The sequence below is a fragment of the Rhagoletis pomonella genome, unplaced genomic scaffold (assembly GCF_013731165.1).
Source record: "Rhagoletis pomonella isolate Grant_MI unplaced genomic scaffold, Rhpom_1.0 Rhpom_scaffold_00222, whole genome shotgun sequence".
In the NCBI taxonomy this organism is placed as follows: Eukaryota; Metazoa; Arthropoda; class Insecta; order Diptera; family Tephritidae; genus Rhagoletis; species Rhagoletis pomonella.
In genome coordinates this window covers 1756-18091 of record NW_023458776.1, presented here as the reverse complement: position 1 = coordinate 18091, position 16336 = coordinate 1756, and positions in this window count along the sequence as shown.

The window sequence follows — 16336 nt, the reverse complement described above, 5'->3', positions numbered from 1 at the left end:
AAGTAATTATACACAAGTTACATGAAATTTTAACATATGGTTATCAAAAGAACAAGTGTTAAGAAATCTTTGAGCTGAACATTTGATTTTTTTGTTGCAAAAATTAAGCTCAAATTATTTCATAAGTTAAATGGACTGTCAAAAGATTGGAATCAATCGAAATGGGTTTGAAAGTAATTTAGTTCTAAACTGTATTTAGGACAGTTGCCATGTGCTTAAAAAAATTAAATCCAACTTAATTCATCAGTTAATTTAAATATGTATATCAATGCCAGGCGAAAGATTTTAGTTTGAAAATACTTTTAAAGGGGTTGCCACCTGTTGGAAAAGTCGAATTTCTTTTACTTATACGAAGGATACATAAATGAAATATCGAAACATTAGTGTCAAACGAAAAAATTTTAAGAAAACTATAGGCCGATAAAATTTTTATTAGAGTTGCCATCTATTTTTATTTTTTTTTGGATGTCATCACATCTGCACCGTTATTTCAAATTTCCAAAATGAGAAGTCAAATTAAAGAACTGGGATTCTACAAATATGTGCACGGGTTTAATTTTTTGAAATTACAGGGAGATTTAAAATTTGATGAAATGAAAACCGACACCATGCGAGACCTCTCATCACTCAGAAATGGTTTAGATTAATCACTAGGATTATTTTTAGAGGTTTTTGAATAGGGTTTCACCTGTTTATAAAATGTAATTAAATGTTGGCGTTTCGACGCCAGGCGGGTTCACTAGTTTGTAAAAATCTTGCATGCCAACTTCACTAAATATAGTCTTCAGACTACATACTACATATTGCACATATGAGCCCTTCAGGGCACACATCGATTAACTCCAATTTTTGAAAAATCTTAAATTTAAGTGTCAAAACACTTGGTATAGTCATAACTTATTACGTTTATAATAACTTTATATAACATACAATAGTATATAATATTTAGAACAACATTTGGGGCATTCACAACGGTGTCGTAAGTGTCGTATTGTTGTATGTCGTAAACTTTAAACGCCTAAAAAATATATTAAGAGGGTTCGCAAAGTACCACCAAAATCATACTATGAATTTTCGCAGTGTTAAAAAATAGTTGGTTGTGGTTTCAAGTTCTCTTAACATTTATTTAAGCTTTTAAAGTTTACGACATACAACAATACGACACTTACGACACCGTAGTGAATCCCTCAAATATTTATTTAATTTAATTAATTAAATTTAATTTAATACTATATTGAAAACATTAGGGCATTAAGATGTAATCTTTACTTGCTCAATGATACAAACAAATTGCAAAAAATAAAATAAAAAGTACAGATAATAATTAATATTACAATATAGATTAAGGTAATGTATACGTTGAATTACAAATCATATATTATAAAATAAAACAAAGGTAAGCTTATAACCACTATTCTTGATCACGCTTGGAAGAAAAAAAGTTAAATATGAGTTTTTTGAAGTTGCCTATGTGCAACGCGTTCTTCAAGGACAGTGGAAGGGAGTTCCAGAGTCTTACCGCATTAAAGGCCTGCTCAAACAGGCGCGGTGCGGTATAATACCGTACGATATGCGGTATCAAATACCATGGCGGTATATGGGAGCACTCAAACAGACGCGGTATTGGAAGTGCGGTACACCGCGGTACAGAACTCTACCGCAGCATGCAGCGTTCACCGTGCGGTATAAGAAGATATATCGTAAGCAGAGTTACAATTTAGAGCTAGAGTTCTACCACATATTTTAAAAAGTGCTACAGATTATAAATTCTACCTTTTTCATTATAAAAAACGTGAGTTTAAAAGTGCTCGTAATACATTTGTTGGCATAAATGTAATATTCTTTGGTTTTATTTCTAACAAAGTAAATAAAATAAAGTTGAACTTTTTCGTTTGTTTGAAAAATGTTTTTCAAATCTGGCAATGTTGCTCAGAAATATGAACGGTAAATTTACTGGAATTTAAAATTCTTTCGCAAAAGGTACATAATCGAGCGCAGATATGGAAATATTTATAAAATCTTTCTTCGTGGTTACGCAGTTGAGGCATCAGGCTGGAAAATTCACCACCTTCTTTTCTTCTCAAATTTATTTCGTGAACCCATCTTCTTTTTCTTAAACATATACATAAATTAAGAACTTTGCAGGATAAAACAAAGATGTAGGCATATTCATACCTTCTGTTTTCTTCGTCGAGAAGTGCTGCTAATAGCAATAATTCGTCCTCAGAGCTTGAGCTGTCCATCGCGAAAATCAGATTTATAATATATGTATAAATTTAGAAGGAGGAATGCGTAGAGTGCCGTCACATGGCACCAAAGTTTCGTGCTATACCGCACCGCGCCTGTTTGAGTGCCTTTGCGTATATCGTTACCGCGTATCGTACGCGATTATACCGCGCTGTACCGCACCGCGCCTGTTTGAGCAGGCCTAATAAAAAACAGTCTTGAAGTGCATAAATAGTTAAATCTCGGAAAAATGAGACCTGACGAACGTGTACTCTTGGAGAACTTAAGTTTATTGTACAGATATTCCGGGCTCTTCGTGATAAATAATTTGAACATAAAAATGCAATTACGCGCGTTCAGAAAATTTTATAAATCACAGCCAAGTATAGAATTACGCATAGATGAGAGATGATCGTATTTATTTAAACCAAATACATACCTTGTGGCAGAGTTAATGGCGATATTCAATTTTTGGAGTGAATGAGAGTCTAATTTGCCGTAGACGATTTCAAAGTACGTGATACAAGGAACAATTAAACTTGTAATTAACTTTTTCTTAGTGCTTACCGGTACATAAGGTGAAGTTACTCTAAGACATCGTATAGTAAAAAATATTTTACTCACAACTTCATTAACATGATCATCACACGCAAGTCTAGAGTTAATAACGAAACCCAAATTCCTGGCTTTGTCAACTAATTTAAGCTTGTTGGCACCAATAAATAAGTTGGGAATATCCGATGCCAAAAATTTATCTTTAGCGACAGGTATTACACAAGATTTTTGAGCATTGAGGCAAAGTAAATTCTCCCTAGACCATGCAAATATTGAGCTTAAGTCCTCGTTAATTTGTAGACAAATATCCTGAATCGATCCAATTTTATTAGAAACATACAGCTGCACATCATCGGCATAGGCGTGTAAGCGCGCATGAGTGCAGGTGCTGAAAATGTCATTGAAAATTGCTAAACAAAAGGGGGCCAAATATGGATTCCTGAGGGACACCAGAGTATATATGCACGAGGTTAGAACAATTATTGCCGATTTTCACCTTTTGAAACCTGTCGCTCAAATAGCTCTCTATGAGTTTTACTGCAGTTTTGCTGAAGCTGAAATACTAAGCTAGTTTTTCACACAATAAATTGTGGTTTACAGAATCAAAAGCTTTAGAAAAATCAAGCAGACAAAGTAGTGTTAAATGACCTTGATCGAATGGCTGACGTATATCGTCTAAGACTTTAACAACAGCAGTAGAACAGGAGTGACCAGCTCTGAAACCACTCTGCAGAGGGTTTAGGAGTTTATTTTATGAATGAACTCAGATATTTGCTGCATCTCAAAAACCTTAGAAAGTCCTGTTAATATACTTATGGGCCTGAATTCACAAATCAGAGAGGCACCAGGTTTTTTGGCTATTGGTGTGACATTTGCTACTTTCCACTTGGATGGAAAGCACGAAGTGGTTAAACAGTGATTGAGTATGTGTGTAAAGCAAGCGAGAATGTAAGGCAAAATTAATTTGACAAACTTTATCGGAAGCCCATCATTCCCCACAGCATTAGATTTAATAATGCATACACATCTGGCCACTTCCTCCTCGCAAACGGAACTAAATTGAAATCTCGAGAGGGTGTGTTGGTCACAAGACGAAGAAGTGGTATTTGTTACAGACGTGTAATTAGTCAAGAAACTACTTGAAGCAAAAAAATTATTAAGTTCATTGGGATCAAGTGAGCAGGGTATTTCTGAGCTTGACCGCAAGCCCAACCTTTTCAAATTTCCCCAGATCTGTTCAGGAGGCAACGATACGTTAAGCTTTGCGCAGAAGAAGTTCTTCTTAGCTAGCCGTACAGAAATAGTAGCCGAATTCCGGGCACGTTTGTAGAGGTTCCAATCGTCCTCTGTTGGCCTCCTTTTCCAGGTGTTGTAAGAAATATTACGCTTTTTAATCGCTAATTTAACTTCTTTGTTAAACCATGGACAGGAGCGTAACTTAGAGATACACTGGCGAATAGGTACATGCTTATTAAAGAAATTTAAGATATTTTGAACCAAGAAGTCTAGTTTTTCGTCAGCAGTTACTAGCTGCCAACAAAAATTCCAATGGAACCGGTTTAAATCCGAAAACAACGCATCATATTTAATGGCCTTATAGTCACGGTAATAGAACTTCGTCTCTTCTTCAGCTTTGTTATTTAACTTAAAGCCGAACGAACAGAAAATCAAATCGTGGTCAGAGATGAAAGACAGTTGGTCAAACAAACGCACAGAAGTAGACCTTGATTGTATAATATAAACGGAATTTTAAAAAATAATGGCATCTCATCTCAGCATATGTATGTACATATGTAGTATAAGTTACCGGCTCATATATATGTAGTATAAGTTAAATCGCAAAAAAGCTGCTTGAGGTCAACTCTAAATTTAAAGATAACTTTAAAATGAAAAAATGGCTCTTAGAATTTCAAGAGTTGGGATTTACCTATGTACTTAAAAAAGTCAGAGTGTTTACAAATTCACTGGTGGTAATAATTTCTGGAAATATTTATGCATACTGTTTGGCACGGTTCGTATAAAAAATCGAGTTGGGCCGCATGCGGCTCGCGGGCCGTGAGTTTCACACCCCTGCTGTAGACAAATTTTCTAAATACATTAGGCTTGTTCCACAAGCTACTAGAAGTCATTTCGAGTTACACATACGCGTTCCACATGTAAGTTTTAGAGTTTGATACACGCCCACAGTTTCAACTTTGCTCGAGTTTTTCTACAAGTAGCTTGTGGAACAAACCTATTGTATGTCAAAATATATTCGAAAGACTACACTTAGGCTGCGTTTCTCCAAACTCATTTAAGTGGAGATTGGTTTTAAAGAAATTTTGTATTTAATTATCAATTAAATTTTTTTTCAGTTTCAATAAGCTCTTTATTTAAATGAGTAGAAATGTGGCAGCACCGTGCTAAAAGTGGTAGTAAGAGCAGGACGGGTATACAGTAAACAGCTGATACACAATATTGTGGTGTGTTTATATTGATCAGATGATTAATCGTGTAACATCTCTGAGTGGGGTTATTCTGATTTAATTTTTATTTAAGTGAAGAGCGCACAGTGGTCTTGAAACAATGATAGGTATGACTAAAATGCCAACCAAAACTGCTTGCATACCTGTTTTGGAAGGCACCCATACACCATTATGCAGTTGGAATTAAAATCATATCTGCTCCTATGCCTAAAATATTGTCAAATGAAAATTTGGAAAAAATTTAACTGCAATTGTTAGTATTTCTTGTTGAACAGAGTATTCTAAAGTTATCGTTTTGTATATTAGTGTAAAAAAAAACAGATAGTATTTTTCTCGATGATAATTGGGGTGTTCACAGTTCGTTCCAAATTGTGTCTGAAAATGTAGACGTCTACATTTTGAGACATCTTTAGCATCAAACTGTGAGCACCCCTTTCTAGCAGTCGTCGCAAAATCGTCTCAAAACTTTGCTGGTGTTGCCAGACATTTCTTCTTTGCGTGCTTTTTTATATGTCGCCTTTCGATTTTGTTTCTGAAAAATTGTTATTATTTAACTTAATTACCAATTCCTAATATTTGTTATTTCTTTGCATTGATTTGTTTCTTTTCATCAGAAATTGCGCTCAAATTAAATGCAAATACAGAAAACGTGCCCAATAAATAAAAAAAAATGCGATTAGTATTGCCATAATGCAACCCTGCTGCGAGGTTGCAAAATGTAGACGCGTAAAAAACATACCTTTGAGTGTGACAAAATGTAGACGGCGTCGTTTTCCAATTTTGTATGGGAAACAACAACACCACAGATTTTACGGTTAGAAAACGTCTTAAAATGTAGACGTCTACATTTTGAGACACTATTTGGAACGAACTGTGAACACCCCAAATATTTCTGGTGTAAGCTATTTGATTGCACATCATGTCTTCTATAAGTCATCCGCAACATAAGTGTAATCACGAAGAGAACAGATTTAAAGTGTGCGCGCCTTGTGGGAGAAAGATTAAATTCGGATCGTCAAAACCTTCAGAATTTAATATAACCGGAAAATTGGAGTGTCTTATTAAAAAATACGTTAGTGAAAATTTTAGATTGACCAATTCGAAGTTCCCATTAGGCATTTGTGGTACATGTCGTAGGGTTCTCTGTGACCGAGATAAGGATATACCAAATGCAACGCGGCCTCTTCCAAACGTGCCTAACTATGAAGATTCGACAAAAAAAAACAAGAACAAGTTCATGCTCTTGTTATATCTGCCTCACTGCTTGGGCAACCAGCCATCCAAAAGTTATACAAGGGAGAGCACATACCTTAAATGTATTGAGTGAAATAAACTCCACCAATGGGTTGACTGCTTTGTCAGTTGGGTCAGAATTAAAAAATCATGTGCGTAAACTCGCTAAAGCCTTCCGAAGCACAGAAATGTCGGAAACATTAAAAATTCACGTGCTTCTAAATCATTTGGAACATTGTCTGCATTTTTTAGGCAACGACGGCTTCGGAAATGGGGGCGGAGCAAGCTGGAGAATCCATTCATGGCGTATTTTTAAGATTTTGGCTCAATTATAAAGTTAATTCGATTGACGACCCTAAATATATAATCAATTAAAAAAAACTGTAGTTGAATTTTCATCAAAACACATATGAATTTATATAAAATAATATTTTATATTGACTTTGTAAATTTATAAAATTTATGCAATGAGAATTATTAAAATATGCAATTATGTAATATTATCTCTTGAAGAACTAAGTTAAAATATTTTATGCTTATATAAGAAAGTGTTATAATTATATTATCATAGATCTTCGCGATTATATAACTGGATTTGGAAAGTTCTAGATCAACATTTTATAATATTTTAAGCATAGGAGCAGATGGAATTTTATTTTCAACGAAATTTTGATCTATGATTATGTACAAAGACAGTTATGTAAGCCGTTTTGGTTGGCATTTTAGTCATAGCTATGGTTGCTTCAAGACCACTGTGAGCGTAGGTCACTTAAATCAAAATTAAAAACTAATTAAAATTTATTGGTGAAGCCAAAAATTTCAAACTTTAAATAATTGTTACTTCAATTTATCTGGTGAAATGCAGCCTTAAACTATCTTAAACGTTTTCTACTCCTGTCCAATTTACTAAGCTCTCATCCTCTGAAGAATCGTAGAACCAGAACTCCGTTGTACTAATTTTTACCCCAAGTTTTTAGAAACTCGCTTTCTGTTTTATTTCATTTTAATTTACACAAATTTACATAAATATGTATAAGCACACTATTTAGTTTGCTCGATTTATAAACAAAGCCTCTCAGCGGTGAAAAATATACTATTATCAACAACCTAAACGAGCGAATTTCACAACAGCTGTATTCTTCATTTAATAAGCGTCATGAGCGTCGAATATCGAACCGAATTCATAATAGGGACCTTCGATTCGCTATACATATAATGCTAATCATAACTTTATGACACTCACATATTGACAAGATTTCACCTTTATCTTAATATTTTTTAATTTAAATTATTTGTTTTTAAGAACATAGTATATTTTTTAACAAAAACCATATAAATCCAAGTTTCAATCTTTGTGCAAAATTAATAAAGAAATCAACAAACTTTGTAAAAATTTCGATCTTTTTAATTCGAGTTTTTAGAAATATTTTGAGTATGCAGTTTTGTAGCCAAATTTCAATTATCATTAATTTTTGAGAATTGTTTCCGTTGAAGATGTTGCTCATTTTCTCCACATAAAAAAATCGTCGGAAATGCTTCATATGGAATGAAATGACTAACATCGTAAAAAAATTGCTAAAAAGTTACCTTAAACTTGCAGTAAAATCCAATGGGCCAACTGCGTACTCAAAATATTTCTTAAAAATCGAATTAAAAAGTTCGAATTTTTTACGAAAGGGTGTTTTTCAAATATTGCACAAAGAGTTTGGATTTATATGATTTTTGTTAAAGATTATACTATATTTTTATAAACAAATAATGAAAATTAAAAAATATTAAGACAAGTGGTCAAATCTTGTCAGTATGTAAATGCCGTAAAGTTATGATAAAGACTATACTTTCATAGTATCTACATACCCATTGTTTGAATTTTTCACGTTGGCGAAGAGATTTACATGATTTCTTATTCTATAAATAATCTTGTGCGAGCCTAAAAAAGGGATTATGATTGAAGATTAAAATAAAAAAAAAAATGTGTTTTCAAATTTCTCGGTTGAGGTAGTATATTTTAACCGATGTTTTTTTCGAGCTCTTTGGGGGGCGATCGCCCCCATCGCCCCTCCCCTGTATTCGCCGCTGTTTCCCATAGCACAGAGTGCCGCCTAGGTGGGCAAAAACCGAAAAATTCGTTATCTGCAATGTGAACTTGTTTAGTATTTTTGTAAAGACAATTTATCCACTAAAAAGAATTAAACAGACATTTCCCAAAAAAAGTAATAATATGCCGCCAGGAAGCCACTACAGTCTACAAATTTTATACTGAGAATTTTAATAAGAGCATAGACATGCGTAAGCTCTTCACAGAAAAACATGTCAAAAATATATTCTTTGAAATGAAATATTGGTTTGACGTTTCTTGTTTCCATATAGATAGTAGAGAATTACAGGTATTAAAATTTTGGAATAAAATTAAACACAGGGTGTCCCTGCGGTATTCCAGAAAAACAATTTTTTTAAACAAAATTTCAAAAAATGCTAAATTTCAATGGAATGAATAAAAAATATATGTAAAAATTGATTATTTTTTATTATTTTATAAAATACCACGGGTTTTTAGCTTTCAAAAGAAAAATAATAAACCTGCTAATTTTTTGCACTTTCTGAAGTAATGCGTTTTTCGCTAATGCATACAATTATTTTTTAATTTTTTGTCAGTGCCTTGAGATCTGCACGATTTGTTCCATTTCAAAAATCAAGTGTCAGATTAAAAAGCTTGACCTGTGGACAATAGGTTTATTTTTTTTTTAAGAGTTGCCACCTGTTAAAAAATTAGATTTTTAAAAAATTAGATTAACATTTTTTATACCCGAGCGCACTTGTGCACAAGGGTATTATAACTTTGTTCACATAACGGTTGATTGTAACAGGCAAAACGAATCGAGATAGATATAGACAAATGTATACTTAAATGATCAGGATGAAAAGAGAAATCGATTAAGCGGTGACTGTCTGTCCGTCCGTCCGTCCGTCCGTCCGTCTGTGCACACGATAACTCGAGTAAAAATTAAGATATCTTAACGAAACTTATTACGTGTACTTCTTTCGGGCGTAGGACGAATGGTATTGAAAATGGGCAAAATCGGACAATAACCACGCCTACCTCCCATATAACGGTAACTTTCAGAAATACGAAAACTGCGATATTTTAGTAACTACTGAAGATTATTCACTCAGAATTGATATTTACAATAATTTTTAGACGACAAATAAGAATATTATAAATTTATGAAAAATGGGCGTAGCCACGCCCACTTATGGTTACATGTGTATATCTAGGCAACCGCTGCACCGATTTCTTCCAAACTTGGCACAGTTATTGGCCTTGGTACAAGATACCAAATGGCCGAAAATTTTTAAAATCAGAAAATAACCACGCCCACATCCCATATAACGGTAATTTGGAGAAATACGAAATCTTCGATAAATCAGTAAATATTAAAGCTAATTTATTCAAAATTGATGCTAGCAACATTTCTTTACCAAGAAATACGTTTATGATAAAATTTTGAAAAATGGGCGTGGCACCGCCCACTTATGATCACATATATGTATCTCGGTAGCCGTTCTACCAATTTGTACCAAACTCGGTATGATTATTGTGCTTGCCACGTAGAAGCAAAACGTTGAAAATTATTGGAATCAGATTCAAATTACGACGACTTTTCATATAACGGCAATTTTCAGAAATGCTTGAAACTTCAATATTTCGAAATTTAAGGACGCTAATTTACTCAAAATTGCTACACACCGGCTTATCATGTAGCGGTAGCTTTCGCAAAGGTGAAAATCATATACTTAGTACCTGCGCCGGGTATTTAATGTTCGGCTCTGCCCGAACTTAGACTTTCTTACTTGTTTCGCTTAGTTTAGGCATTGCCGGTAATGCATAGCAGAATCTTCTACAATATTTTATTAATTTTGCTGCTTTGATTCCTTCCACCATAGTCAGATGAAAAATAGAATGGATTGCCAACAATTTTTTTCCTACCGTTACTTTCTTATAAATAGATGAAATTGCACCAACTCACCTAAAGGGTAAAACAAACAAGATCTCACAAGGATTTAGATTAGAAAAAACAAGAAAAGAGGCACACAAAATTGAAATTCATGATGATAGTTTTGAGTTTGGAAATTAAGGAGACGAACATACAAATAAAAATTATTCTTACAACAATTGGACACATTAAGGAAGTTCTCCAAAAAAAATTTTATGAAAAAGATTTTAACTTAGTAATAGAAAATCACAAACAGTACTTGAGAGATACAAAAACGTACCGAGAAATATTTGCACACTAAAATACACGCATATTGAAAAAAAGTTTTGAGAAATTTGGCTTCAGGACCAATGAAGATTGGTTTATTAATGTAACCAACGTTGAGGTACCACACGAGTGCCGCTGGGTACTATCACTGGGAAGCAAGTTCGCATTACCAGTTTCAAGAAAATCGTTCTCGCCTATACACTTAATCGCAGTCATTGCACAAGGCATACAAAGGATAGAAGACGACAGACAGAAAGACACGGTCAGATGCAATATTGCTGGGAAAATCAATAACTACAAAAATAAATTAAAGTGTAAACCAAAAGAAAAATTTATACTACAAATTTATGAAGAAACAAAAAAATTTTTAAAACATAAGGATTCATTGGTTGTCACAAGTGCGGACAAAGGTAACAAAACAGTCATAATGTACCAAGCAGATTATAAAAATAAAATGAAAGACCTCTTAAGTGACAAACAAACATACAAGACCATAAGAATTGACCCGACGCAGCAATTGTTAAGAAGAAATAATACTATCATAAATGAGATATATAAACAAAAAAATACCGATGTAAAACTCAAACAACAATTGACATGCCATGCAGCTACAGCACCAAGATTATACGGACTACCGAAAATTCACAAAGAAAACACTCCACTTAGACCTATATCATCGTCAGTTAACGTTCCATGCTACAACCTCGCCAAATTTATAGGAAAAATATTAAAAAATATGGTCTCAGAAAGCTACAATATAAAAAACTCCTTTCAACTTAAAGACAATCTCAGCAAGACTACCATTGAAGATGACGAAATATTAATATCATTTGCAGCCGTATTCTAACAAAGTCACAACCTTTAGCTCATCACTGCTGTGATTTATACTGCGCCTCAAAGCTTGTCGCTACAAAAAAATTTGCCACTACAATACAAATTTTTAAATTTTTGTGAATTTTTCTAGCACTCAAAATCGAATTTTTTGCGACACATTTCTCGGCGCACTTGAAATCACAACAGTGATGAGCTAAGTTTTGTGACTCTGTTAGAATAGAGGGGTCTATGTAATATCGCTTTTTACTAATATCCCTACTCAATTAGCAATTAGGACAATCATTCAAAACTGGCAAATTTTGGAAAAACACACGACGATTACAAAAAAACAATTTCAGTCTGTTCTCGAGTTCTCCAATTCTAAATTCCAATATGATAAAGATGGAATGAATTGAAACGATAAAGGTTTATTATTCTCATTAAACGTTTCATTTATATTAATGTACATGTGTACATTAGAGTGGTAGAAAAAAATTTTCCGCGGCAGGCTTCGGGGAACCTTCTAAAATTTTTGTCTTGCCGAAAGAGTTGCTTGCACCAAACTTTACGTTTCTAAGTATCAATTTAGGGGATGCTAAAAAAAATGTTTATATTTTACTCTAGAAGCATATGGTACATACTAGGGATGTTGCGAATGTGGAATTTTAGACATCCGCGGATGCGAATTCGGATGCGGATGTTTAAAAGTTAGCATCCGTGGATGCGGATGCGAATGAGGATGTCAAGTATTTTTAAGAAATAATTTAGTAGAGTACATTAGGTTGTCGCGTACTGGCCGCAACAAAATAAACATTTGTTTTCCCTTCGTTCTATTTACATATTTCCTTTCACTCCAACCGATAGGAGTGAAGTCTGCCGACACTCAAGTGTACATATGTATGTACATACCTAAAAAAATAGTAGAATGAGCTCAAGTTGAGCGAAATAGTTGTTTGTCGGTGGAGCGCCAACGCAAAGGGGAAAAGTCTCCATAAGGGCACTCCACCCCAAAACGGCGCCGATCGAGGGTAAGAATGTAGGAATGAGAGATGACGCGAAAGACCGTAGTAGGGGTGTCGCCTTTGCCCTCACCTATTGCGGCACTTTTGTTGTCCGCCGTATGATGGTAATGGCAAGTCCATGGTGTTGTTTGTGTGCACCGTGGTGGCGACCGCTAAAGCGCCCAATTTGCTTTTTGAATGATCGGGCCGGCGCCAATTGATCGGGCGCCAACAACACCGGCGCTGACACTACAACGGTTTGCGTACCGGTACGTAGGTTGCGGCCTGGCTCGCGACAGCGTGCCGGGGCAGTTCCAAGCGAGCTTTGAGAAAGGCAACATCCTTATTGCGAGCGCGAGTGCTTTTATACATAGTAGCCCAGTAAAATTAAATAAATTTGTGTAGTGCGAAGTGTTTTATATTGAATAAAAATTCAGTAAGTGCCAGGCGAGGCACTTAGATTGCAGTAGCAGTAGCGATTAGATTCGAGGAGCAGCGCCAGTCGAGGCGTGGTGAAGTCGGCACCGGATTTGGGAGTCATAGTCGAGGAGCACCCCTGCGGTCGGAACGCCCACCGACCGCCGATAAGTATCGTTTTCTTTTGTTGTGTCTGTGTTCAGGCTTTATTGTTATCGGCAGGCTTACTCTTATTGTGTTTCCCTTTCCGATCCTGTTTATCATCCTGCACCCTGAGCCCAGTCATATAGGCGGGTTAAAGATATCCCCGGGCAGCACGGGCGGTAGTGCGAGTGGGTTCGTAACCTTTTGGTTGGACCTCACCTCGGGTGCTCCCGAAAAACATGGTTTTGTTTTGTTTCGATTTCTTGGTCGTAAATATTGTTGCCTTGTTTTCGACCCACCCTAGCGTTGGTAGCTTCATATTTATTGTGTGTGATAACTAGAGCATTTTATTTAGTTTGAATAGTCTGTATACTGTCTTATTGTTCCCCCTGCCAGCAACCCCGCCGTCTCCACTGAGCCAGCCGGTTGCTTGGTTTTTTTGTCATCTCCCTTTTGTGCGTATATTTGTTCACTTAGTTTGGCCCGGCGTATTGTTGTTGCGCAAGGTAAGTGCATTTATTTGGGACATTAGGTAGGTCGGCTTTTGTAAACAAAAGGTAAGGTGACAAGGTAATTTAGGTAAATAAAAAATGGAAAAATTAGTAAATTTTAATAACGCTTTTTTTATTTAGTACTGGAATTTAAAAATTGGAACATTGTATTCAATAAAAAGTAATTTTTCGGGTTACAACCTGTTTCTTAATGGGTCGTAAATAGGGTTGCCACCATTTTGGAAGACATTTATAGTACTTTTTCAAAAAAACTGAAAAAATATAGTACACTTCAAATATATATAGTATTTTATTTAAAAGAACAAGTAAAAACGATTTTAAGTAAATATCTTTTTCTTAATATATTTCTTTGCACTTTTGGCAGGCTTTCACAATTCCTTGTTAACCACGAAAGTATTATATGCCTTATCGCAGTCAATATTTAAATTAATATACATAAATCAAAAGTAAATTTTTTGTGAGTGAGGTAGTCGCTTTGTTTCTCTCATCTCGCCATTTCACATCCATAACACGAAAAAAATCTTCCAGTGAATGCCGAAGTAACAGGAATAGAGAGTATAAATGAAATAATTTTAAGTAAATTTGGTAATTCATTATCAGTATTTTTAAAAACTAGTGAACCCGCATGGCGTCAAAACACCAACATTTAATTATATTTTTAAACAGGTGAAACCCTATTCAAAAACCTCTAATAATATTCCTAATGATTAATCTAAACCATTTCTCAGTGATGAGAGGTCTCGCATGGTGTCGGTTTTCATTTCATCAAATTTCAAATCTCCCTGTAACTTCAAAAAATAAATCCTGTGCACATCTATGTAGAATCCCAGTTCTTTAATTTGACTTCTCATTTTGAAAATTTGAAATAACGGTGCAGATGAGATGACCTTCAAGAAAAAAAAAATAGATGACAACTCTAATTAAAAATATTATCAGCCTATAGTTTTCTTAAAACTCTTTCGTTTGACACTAATATTTCGATATTTCATTTATGTATCTTTTGTATAAGTAAAACAAATTCGACTTTTCAAACAGGCGGCAACCCCTTAAAAGTATTTTCAAACTAAAATATTTCGCCTGCCATTGTTATACATACTTCAATTAACTGATGAATTAAGTAGAATTTAATTTTTTTAAGCACATGGCAACTCTCCTAAATACAGTTTAGAAATAAAATATTTTCAAACCCATTTCGATTGATACCAATCTTTTGAGAATCCATTTAACTTATTAATTCATTTGAGCTTAAATTTTTCAACAAAAAAAAACCAAATGTTCAGCCTAAAGATTCCTTAACACTCGTTCTTTTGATAACCATATTTTAAAATTTCATTTTACTTATGTACAATTAAACGAAATACCACATTCAAAACAGGCGGCAACCCCTTTGAAAATTATTTTCGAACTAAAATTTCCTTAAATATTTTTCGTCTGACATTGTTATAAATATTTCATGTAACTGAAGAATTAAGTGGAAAATTATTTTTTAAACACGTGGCAATCATCCTAAATAAATTTCTTAAATAAAGGATTTTAAACCCATTTCCATTGATAACCATCGGTTAGTAATTCATTTAGCTTATTAAATAATTTTAGTTTAGCCCTTTAATCTGGGGCAACCCTCAGACACATCAAAAAATGTTCTTGAAGCTCTTTCATTTGACATCCATCAATAATATTTCATATAAAAATTAGTTCAATTAGACTTCTCAAATAGGTGGCAACCCTATTCAAAATATTTTCAAACTACTACCTTCTTAAACCTCTTTCACTTGCCAAATTCCTTTAATTAAAATTGAATTACATTTTTTTTAATATGGGGCAACCCTCCTATACGTAGTTAAGTTATAAAGCCCTTTCAAAACCATTTCGATTGATACCAATATTTAATAATTGATTTAACTTTTTAATTAATTTGAGCTTAATTTTTTAGCAGGTGGCAACTTTTTTCGAAAAAGTAAAACCTTCTTGAACATCCACACCCTAAGCCCTTTAATTTGGTACCTCACTTTTGAAAATCGAACGGACGGTGCGGTTCTGAGGACATTGAATAGTAAATAACTTTATTTATTTATTTATTTACAAGTTATTGGCTTAAGTCTAAAACTTAAGTCTAACTATTCAGAGCAGCGGCAGCGAGGGCCTTACAGCTTATATTCAGTGTTGTAATTAACTTATATTCTAAACAATGGAATAAAATCGATTTTCGGTCAATAGTTATTTAAATAATACATATGTATGCATGTGTTCTATTTTTTCACTAAGCTCGTTATTATTGTTATTTTGTTTTAATTTTTTTCCTTATATTTTTTAATTTTTTTTTTATTATTATTGTTATTTATTTTTTATTTTTATTTTTTATATGGAGTGTAATAATTTGGGCATTTTGAGGAAATTTAGTATTTTCGATAGGTTATTAGGAGTAGGATCGGAAAGTAGGGTAATGGGGTTGTCGTTTGAATAGGCGATTTGTCGGTAATGCTGAAGATGTTGGCAGTGTAGTAAAATATGTTCGAGTGTGCATGGGGTGTTTTGGTTGCAAAGTTGGCATGGTATGTTAGAGGATTTATTAAAAATGTATTGATGTGTTATCATGGTGTGGCCTATTCTAAGTCTTATTATTTTTATTTGTTCGTATCTGGTTAGGGGGCTGTTGTAGGAATCTAAGGTGTAATTTATGGTTCTCTTGTTTGGGTTTGTGTTTTTAT